This window comes from Neolamprologus brichardi, chromosome 5, assembly GCF_056152115.1.
Source record: "Neolamprologus brichardi isolate AB-2024 chromosome 5, ASM5615211v1, whole genome shotgun sequence".
NCBI lineage: Eukaryota > Metazoa > Chordata > Actinopteri > Cichliformes > Cichlidae > Neolamprologus > Neolamprologus brichardi.
The window spans coordinates 20,109,539-20,120,401 of NC_142108.1; positions in this window are offsets into that span (position 1 = coordinate 20,109,539).

Genomic DNA, 10,863 nt, shown 5'->3' on the forward strand with positions numbered 1-10,863 from the left:
ATGGAATTAGCCTAACACAGAGACAGATGGTGCACTCCAATAGTCCATTTTGCTCAGGATGTTCCTAATTTAGAGAGGTGACCTTAAAGTATCTGTGTGATGGTCATAATAAGAGCTGTGTCAGTTCTCCAAATACTGAGCAAAGGAGCTTCAATACTTCCTCTATTGCTTCCTTTAATATCTGGGTAAACTGGACCGGATAAAAGGGGAGGAGAAAATGCCATCCCATAATTCACAGCAACAGAACATCTGACCATCATTGAAAACAATCGATATAATAAACAAAGCAGTGCAAATGTTAGTAAATCAGGCCCTAAATATTCCCTTTTCTTTAAAATTTCAGCCTGTAATGATGGATATTTTCACAGGCTGCCCTGTGTAAAAGCACATTTTGCAGATTGTCTTCGGCACAATGTGGTTTCAACATAAAACAAATGACCCAAACATTAAGCATGAACTAGAAGAGGACTATCTGTGAAATGAATGCCCCAGAATCTAAACATTAAGAACCCAAACAGAAAATTCTGATATAACAAAAATGCAAAACAACACAAAATAATACTCAAAACCTAAAGGAGTCGTGAAACCACAAAAGTCAAGACCCGGAGTCTCTTAGACCCGGAATAGTTGAATTTATCGAACAATTCAAACCATAACAAAGTCAGAAAGGCATATAGTGTACAGTGTTTTTAAAAAAACATTGGAGCACAAAGGATGAAGCGACAGGTCTAGAAAAATATCTACAATAGATTAACAATATGTGAAAGTCATGTTCAAGTCAAAATCATTATCTGTCGTGGACTGGCCTCTGTAGAGCCCAGACCTCAATACTCCTGAAGACACCTCACAGAAGTTACCCAAATGTTTGCCTGATAGCATTCAAGCTGTGTTAAAGAATAAGGTGGCCACACCAGATATTGACTTTCAAGCTTGCTAGAATTGCACAAACTGTTTTTTCATTGCATCCTTTATTGTATTTCCATTTGTGTGTGCACCTGTTTCAATAAATAACTTCATTTTCCATTTTCCTAGCAAAGAATATTTAAATAAATAAGGGTGACTCCAGACTTTTGCACAGTACTGATAAAAAGAGAGAAAAAAAATCCAGTGCACTCTTGATTACACAAACATTGATCTGACATCTTTATGCATCATCAGTCATCAGTATACGTTACTGAGAGTTGGTTGAGCTAATGTAAATACTGAGACATCTTGCTGTGGTGGTGTCTGAGCACATGAGGGTCACTGCAGCAAAGGATAATAAACCAGTGTGCTGGTACAGCTGTCCTGTGGTTTCCGTGCACTCCAGCAGGTATAAACCAGCAGTCACTCTCTTGCTCCTAACCTTAAGCATGTGCGGGGTGGTGGAAGGGTCAGAAATCTCATGCAGAACTTAGTGTGACTAACACAAGGTTTGTGTGAACACTGCCAACCAAAACAAACACTGTCTGATGTGTCCTTCACTTAAATGCCTGGAATGTGTGCATTGTGGGGGGAGTATTTTTTCACTGCTGTAAGATTTTTTTTTTTAATTTACAAAAGAAATACAATATGCAGAGCTACCTTGTCAAAGAGTGAGTAATTTTAAAGTGACACAGAAAGATCAGTTGCTGTGGATTGTGAAATATGCATACATGGCTGAATGGATTGTTTATTAAACGACTTATTAATTCCTTTTAAATTTTCTATATGAAAAAGCAGGTCTACACAGTTTTTAAGCAAAACTGTTTTGTGTTTTTCTGAACGTGAGCAAAAGCTGAGCACTAACACATATATGACATCACTGTTTAACAATGCAAAACTGCCTGATACACAGGCCAGCACTGATAAAAGAAAATAGTAAACTTGGAGGCACATGATTCCATTAGATTAGACAATTTGGAACAGTTCTCAACATCCCTATATACACATATGGTAACACAAATAGCCCACTGATTACAGATACTTGACACATATTTGCTTTTTTGTTTTGTTATTTAGAAATGAGTAATTATATTAACTAATCCATAATCACAAAGTAGAGCGAGAGCATGTACAGTAACTAGCAAACAACCAATAGAATTTATTAGTCGATTAATCAATTTTCTTCAGATACAAAAATCCCTTTGCTTATTGAATTGTGTTGTTCAAGGCAGGAGATGTTAGTGTGGAGCACTGTAACAGTGATGTGTGCTGTCGCTCTGTTAGCTCTATGTGCAAACTGAAGTGGGTCAAACTTGGGTGGGAAGCAGAACACAATGTTGCATATAACCAAAACATTCGAAAGCATTCATTAAAATATGGGTCAGAGCAAAGGGTCAGTAGATGTTGAGGCTCTCGGTTGTTGGTCTTTGTGGGTAGAGGGACGATTGTGGCCGGCTTCAGCCATAGTGGCATGAATGCCTGAGACAGTGATGATGGTGATGAAGATCTTAGTGAAGAACAAGGGCAACTGGTCTGCACACTCTCTGAGGACCCTCCCTGTCACGCCATCTGATCGAGTTGCTTTCCTGGGGTTCACTGTTCTGAGTGTACACCTCACATAGTGCTTCCGCCCCATGACACTTGAGCTGCAGCTTCCTTGGGTCTTTCCAACTCAATGCCTCATATATCTCTGGATTGTGGGAAGCCAGAGCCCCCAGACAAAACCCATGCAGGCCGAGGGAGGTCAGACTCCACACTGACAGGACCCAGCTGGCTAGTGGTTTTGAACTGCTGTGAAGCAAAAGTGCTAACCATCACACCACATTGCACTGGAATTTAGCCATAAGAAATCACATTAATTGCAGTTGTGCTTTGCCTGCTACGATCTGTTAAAACATGTATCAAAAGGATATTTTTCAAAAGGTTACAAAATCCTTGTTATTGATTTACCAGTGTGGATTCACTTCACCAAATGACTATTCCTTATTTAATTCTGACCCTAATGAAAAGTTCTGCGGTTATCTGCTGCTGTAATTGTTTCCAAGGAATCTGTCTGACTGTGCGAGGCAAAGGAAGGACATGAACATTCGCAGTATGACTTCAATAATTAAACTGATATAATTGTTGTTCTCTAGCAGAGCTAGCAACAGAGTTTAACAAAAGGTAGCTGTGTGAAGGAAAATAATAATCACTTTGTTTTAGAGCCAACTGTTTCGAAAACTACTCCAGCATGTGGACACAATTTAAAGCAGCAGGGATAAAAGCCAATAGCCCGGAGAATCCATATAATACGAGTAGACTGAATACAGCCCCTGGCATTATTCTTTTAGGATCACGCAGAACTCGCAGCTTGTGCAGCTGAGCTCAATCAATGGAAAGTCAGTGACATGCATTCAAGTGGAGGGTTTGCATGCAAGCTGCAACCTTTTGATGCTGTTCCTTTTGATTAAGTGTACCTTTTTCTACAAGCTCTTACTTCTTTGATATAATTTATAAGTACAATGATTTCTTAAACAGGTAAAGGAAAGGGGGATTTCAAATGTCTGGATGGTTTACAGAATATTGTAATTAACAGTTTCCTGTGCTGGCTTGCTTTAGTGGAGGATGCAGCCCAGATCACGTCTGTTTGTTTATTCCAGGACAGTTGGATATTGTGCTCTCTTCTTTGTTTTTGGCCCACTTTACACCAGAAAGAGGAAACCAGCAGCTGAACAACAGCAGCACGTTTAGCCTTGATAAGCTGTTGTTAGAATTTATTTAATATTTCTTTCTACACCAGGATCCCTTTCTACGTAGCTGACGGCTGGTAACTGTGCAGGGGCGGATCTAGCAAAGTTTAGCCAGGGGGGCCGATAGGGCATGAACAGGGAAAAGGGGGCACAAAGACATACTTTTCTTTCTTATTCTCATTTAAAATGTCTAGCTTTTAATAAATAATTATCTGAATCTTACAACCAAAGTTTTAATCTTATGTAAAATATATAGAAGTCCATTACTGTATATAGTAACTGTTAAGCCAAATATACCCTAGTAAGCTATACTACTATACTAGTATACCCTATTAGTTAGGTTGCTTAATATTTCTGCTAAGTACTCTTTAAAATACCAGAATAGGAAGGACTGGGTAGGTTTAAGTTTATTAGATTGATCAGTATTGCTGAACTATGAAATATTTTGGGTGCAGTGTATTTTTAACATACAGGTATAACAGAATAGCTTTAGTGTTGTTGTTTATTTAAACTTGAGTATGAACTTATACAAAATGCAGCAAGATATTAAAAAAACAGTTTTATTGATTAAAAAACACACTATATCGGATTCATATCGGTATCGGCAGATATCCAAATTTATGATATCCGATTGGTATCGGACATAAAAAAGTGGTATCGTGTCATCTCTAGTTATTATACATATGATGGCAAAAGCTATTCACAGATATGTGCCACTGATCTTTAGCCATCTTCTTCTTGACTTGTTTTATTGTGTACTGAATTCATACTTTGCTTTTCTTGCTACAGTATTAGATAAGATCAAATCACAAGACTACTCTTTCAGTCCTGTTTCACTCATTTTTTTGTGTGTTATAGTTGCTTTTGGCTATAGATTCAGGCACCACAAGTCCTTGGTTATGTTCAGGAAAAATTCTTGGTTTGATTACAGTTTTTCTCATTCAGTTTGGTGCAGTTCTCACAGCAGAAAAAGTCATTCTCAACCTTCTTAATGTAGTTCTCAAAACAGTTAATTGGCAATAAAGTATCCAAATTTCAGGAGCGGGACCATGCCTCCAAACACACTCCTTCTGGTTCTTATCTATATATGATCCCCCAGTTCTACAAGATGTTAATTCTCGTTTTTGTGCCCCAGCCTCCCTCCCCTTTTAAATTCTTTCACTTCTTTCACTTTTTCACTTCCACGTGGGGATCTGCCAGGCCCTGGAGCCGCCACCAGTCCCCTTGGAGGCCTTCCCCAAACCGCAGCTCAATTTATGTTTAAGCCATTCATCTACTAAAATGCTGTCAAACCTAAATGAGGACGTGGGCCCAGCGACTGAAAGGATTTCTCATAACACAGAGTCACCTGTGCAAAGGTCACTACAACAATTGACTATTTGATGTACTGGGATTTTCCCGCAAAACCATTTAAAGGTTTACAGGGAAAGTTTATTTAAATGAGAAAATATGCAGTAAGCAGCAATTCTCTGGATGAAAATGCCTTGTTGATATCACAGGGGAATGGCCAGATTTCTTCAAGCTGATAGTAAGGCAACAATAACTCAAAAAAACACTTGTTACAAACAAGCTGTGTAGAAGAGCGTCTCTGAAAACACAATACATCTGACCTTTAAGCAGATGGGCTACAGCAACAGAAGAGACTCACCAAAATTAGACAACAGAAGATTGAGAAACACTGTATGGCAATGGCGACCATAGTCACCTAATCTCAGTGCAGTGGAGCACCTTGGGATGTTCTTGAAAGGGAAATTTGGATGAGCAGCTGTGACGCAAGACTGAAATTATGAATCTCTTTTTTTAAATAGAAAAAGAAAACCTCTAACAGTGTGTTACTCTATTTTCTGTTTCACTCTTTCAAAAGTAATTAGATTACCATGCATATCTTTTATATATATATTTTATTTTATTGTATTTTACTACCAATGTTTTTTTATTAACAGTAAAACTGATCGGTTTATACTGTATTATTGACAATGTTTACCAAATTGTTTGCTTAGTGCATGAGAAGGGTGAGTTTGCAGACATTAAGAGTACATGACACACTTTAGTGCACCTGAACTTAACCTTATATCAAATTATTCCCAACAATTATGCTGCATTTACTGATTAAAACATGTATGAACTTTAAATTATTTACATAAAGCAGTAGTAGCAGTGTTGTGTTGTGTAATAGCCAGCTTTCTCACAGAGACCTTACATTGTGATGACATCTTGAAAATATAACTAATTTTACCACAGACTACAAACATCAGATTTTGTTCCCATTGGGGTTTTTTTCCAGTCAACAAATGTATTATTTTGGTGTACTGGAAAAAGTGGTAGCAATGATGACTGGCAATGTTTTTAATAACTACCATCTACTGAGGGAAAACTCTGATTGGTGTACTTCACTCAACTATGTTCATCAGATTTTTGCTTATTGTAGGTTTTAGTTTTGAGTAGATGGTAAACATGGGGTTTTAAACTTAAGATATGCTGAAGTTACCTACGTAGCTCAATGAACCCGAGGCAAGCTGCAGATTTAGATAACAATACACTGAATTAAATTAAAGGGATAGTCATTATAGCTGCTGTAAGAATTGAGTGACAAGATAATATGAATGGAGACAGATCCAATCTATATATACAAAAAAGCAGCAACAGAATGAGAACTGGTATCTTTTGCAAAGTTTAAAAAAAATGTCTTCTTTGCACTTTTTAAGTTATACCAGATGGTCCTGAGCCAGGTCAAGATGTGCTTAAGGTGCAAAGACACACAGTTTTGTATTCTTTTCCATAAAATGTAGAAAGGTTTTTACACAACCAGTGTGAGGAATGGGCTTAGAGCACATGCCATGGCCTTGGGCACAGCAGGAACCGCAAGAGTAGACATGTAATGTGAAAGATTCTGAAATGAAACTGAATTAGGTTGAAAATGATGTGAAGGTTCTGGATGAGTGATACAATTTATTATCTTTCCCTGACCTCATCATGGGATTTCTTGCTAGAGGCTTGGATGGGTTTTTATTTGGAAAAATCTTAAGAATAACAACTATAAAAGAAACATGTTTATACTGTTGGTTTCCAGTTAATTTATTTTTGTGGCAGTGGATGTGGTTTAGGGCAGCGGTCTCCAACGTTTTTTGCGCCACGGACTGGTTTATGCCCGACATTATTTTCATGGACCGGCCTTTAAGGTGTCCCGGATAAATACAACAAAATAAAACTAGTACCGGTACCAAAAAAAAGAAAGTTTATTCATAACACACGTGAAAACAACAAGGAAAACCGAGTAAAGGATAAAAACGATAACAAAATAACGCTGAAAACCGATAAAAACCCTGAAAACTATACATTTCACACCTGAGCCTCAACTCTCGCGGCCCGGTACCAAACGACTCATGGACCGGTACCGATCCGAGGCCCGGGGGTTGGGGACCGCTGGGTTAGGGTGTACCAGTACCAAGGGGGATAATTTTGAGGTTGCGCAATCAATAGGGACACTGACCTTCTGATATACTGTTTCTTCCTGAGTTGTTCAACAATGCAAGAAAACTTTAACAAACAACTGGATTTCTTCAAGCAAAAGTGTACATTTTCCCATTGAGCCCACACATATTATAACCACTCCAGATTGCAGTTCAGGGACAGTAATGGCACTTACTAGCAGCAACAGTAAATTTACCAAGCTACATTTTTTAAACTTGAAAAGGAAGGAAGGGATATGTTGAATGGAAGAAATCAAGGAAAGATTTCTACCTGTTATAAGACAAGGAATTCATTTTGAGGAAAGAAATGCAAGCACACATCACAAAAGGAGACCAGTTCATCATTCTAGTCATATTCAATATGCTGTTGTTTTCTAGGGCGTAATACAGTGTTACTGTATCACCAGATAAATTTATCATTGCCAGGCAATAAGATAAGAATAAATGAAATAAATCACATTTTTGGGGGGTCAACATGTCTTTATTTCCTGTATAGCGAGTGTACTGGTGTTCCTCAGAGTGCTTTTAATAATAAGACCAAAACAAATAGCAGAGGTCAGGCATAAAAGCATGAAGAGAAGCACAAGGGACCCATCAATGGTCTGACTCATAACACAAATACGTCCTATCTGGTGAACTAACGGGGCTGGTTTAAATTTTTCTTCTCATTTTCAGCATGATCAAAGTTTTTCTGTGAGTTTTGATTGTTTTCTCAAATAGTTTAAATACCTGATAAAACATTGCTCCAATGGTGGTATTTACTGGTAATTTGCAGTTTTAAAAACACAAGAAGTTACACTAGATTTAATTTTGCTAAACAATATCTTAACACAGAACATGTTTTGGCTGTTTTGTTATACATCCTTCCAGCTTCTGGAGGTATAGAAAAACTAAAGGAACCTCAGGCTGGAGCTGGCAGACATTTCAAAGCAACAACTTTAGAGTGTTCACCAGCTGTGAACTCATAATGAGCAAGCTTTCTTCCCTCCAGATTCTTATTTTGTCATTACGAGGTGAAAATTGGGGAAAAATGTGAGATACAGCCTCAAAAGTCCACATTTTCCTACACCCTCATTAGTGAGTATGGATGTCATTATGATCAGAGAAATAAAAAAGCAATACAGGAACGGTGGAAAACACAAAATATGTATGTTGTCAACTGTGCTGTGGTGTAACACCATTGTATAGATGCACATATGGACATCCGCAAAACCTTCAGTTAGTTTGATGAAAGATATTTATAAACTGAGCAACTTGTGAACTCGAAAAGAGACAGTGCTGCACATGTGCACCTTTCTAAACACCTATTCTAGTAACGGGAGAAGCCGCCAACAACTGAAGAAGAACTAACTTTACTTTTAATGTATCTGCCTATCTTTGTAAGTAAATCGACCTGAGAATTAGCTGATAAAACCAGCTGTACTGACAACAGAACCTCTATTCTTTTTCTTTCAGTGCTTCCCAGTGCTGAACCTAGTCTATTTTTGCCTTGCAATGGGATATTATGAGAGGGTTTACTCCGAATAACACCATATCTGAAATGGAAACAGTGAGGCCACACACTGTAAAATTAATCACCGCGATCTGTCACATAATGTGATGACAGCGCATGTAGCATAGCAGAGGAAACGTGCCTATTGTTAGAACATGTTTTCAAGATCTTAAGAACTGATTTCCCCCTAAAAATTTCCCTCTCTCATATTCAGCACTTTCCCATGTATGACAAAATGACATGATATGTGTGTGCCTGTTCTAAAAGCATGCAGTTTATTTGTTTATTTATTGCTGATCCATCACTTTAAACTGATTTTTTGCATGTATATATGTAAAATTATTATAAAACTCTCAATATGTAGTTATAAAGCAGTTGACATAGCACAAGTACATCAGTAAGAATGTATATGATATGAAGCACTATTTAACATGCGAAAACCTAGCAATGACTAGTCATTATAGTTCTTTTTCCTTTGTTTTTTTTAACATAATTTTTTTTTTTCTGTTAGAGGTAGAAATAAAATTTGCCCAGGAAACTGTCAAGATATGTGAATACACATGATTTTTTTTTTAAATCGCATATTTAACCATCCTTAATGGTAAACTTGGTTTTCATAGAAAAGCAGGAATTCATTAATAAGAAAGACTTTACAATGTGCAGAAATGCTGTATTCAAATGATTATTCTAATGATCTTTGTTGCTCTGTGATCTCATGTACTGGTTAGTGATTTTCTGCTTTGTTGCATGTGTAAGTATGATACGAGTAATTGTTCATTCATGTAAAACTATGTTACAACTTTGACTTTATTTTTCTCTGTCAAATATTACTGTTTATTTAAATTAATTCCTTTTGTCTTTTTCCAAAAAAGCCTGACAGTGGGCCCTGCGACAGCTTGGCAACCTGTCCAGGGTGGACCATGCCTCTCGTCCTGTGGCAACTGGGGTGAGCTTCATCCCCCCGGTGACTCTGAATTTAGAAAATTGATGGATGGATTATCTCACAGTGGCCGACTGCAACAAACCAGATATGTGAATAAAAATAAACCCATGTGTGTATTTTAAAAGATAAAAATATTCATGAACAACCATCTGTTTCCTCTGTTTGTGTCTGTGCTTGTTTGCTTTCACGTAGGTGAAAACTCAATTAACAGTTCCTATTTTGAGATTAATTGGTCGAACTTATTACATTTGCTGCACACTATGCTCCTCATTAAAGGCCTGCATCATATCATTGTTATCTGTTTCAGGGAACACTAGTCAATAATTTTGTTTCACCACTGCTTGTTCAAATTTTTTTGTCTGTGCCCAAATACACTTGAGTGTAACTGTCATATTCTGAATTGAGTTGAATTTATGTTGGCTATTGAAAAAAGGGAGACAGAGAACAGACATAATATTGCCAGGTGGACGAACAGTTCACTTCAGTTTATATTGCTCACAATGGACATGCTGTTCTATCGCTGTCTGCTGGCTTAAAGTATGAATCATGGTTTCCATCTTGTTAGCTTGGCTAGTATGAGCAATGCTAACACTGTTCTGACTGAAAATCATCATAATTTAATTTCAAGTTATTCTCATCAAATCTTGCTTTAATTTTATGCCTGTAATTTATCGTTGCATCACACAAGACTGCAGGAAATGAGAGTTAGTCACAGACTGTGGTTTTGTTTGAATAAATAAACAAGACAGCAACAAAATCAACCACCACAGAGGAAATTACAATTTATGTTTTCACTGGGACAGGCTGATTTATCAAACTCTTCTAACTGTTTTCTCACTTGTCCAGAGTCCCACAATCATGCTGTGTTCAGTAATTTAACATTTGCAAAACATAAAGATTTTTGACACAAACCGTTTAAACACAGTTCTTATTAAGGTGAATCCATTTGCATGAAACTGAAGGTAAAAGTTTAATTGGCTATTATATTATATTGCATTTATTATATGAAGCTTGGTTCTTGCACATACATGTCAACGTACAGAATAAATTAAGATGAACAACACACCCGCTTATCAGCTCTGTTTTTGATGAAAGGCTGTTGACAGTTGATCTTTCTTTGTGTTTTTCTTTTTAGCTGCATTATGTCAAAGTCAGATATGATTTGATGCAGGAGATAATCAAGGCCACTGAGACATTCCCACCAAGGCAACTCAGACAGTTAACTCCAAAACTATTTGCTGAAGTAATGAAAGTCTCGTGTGTTATTTGTTCATGCCTGTCAAACCTCTGAGAACCACATAACAATCACCATGTCTCAAGAGATTT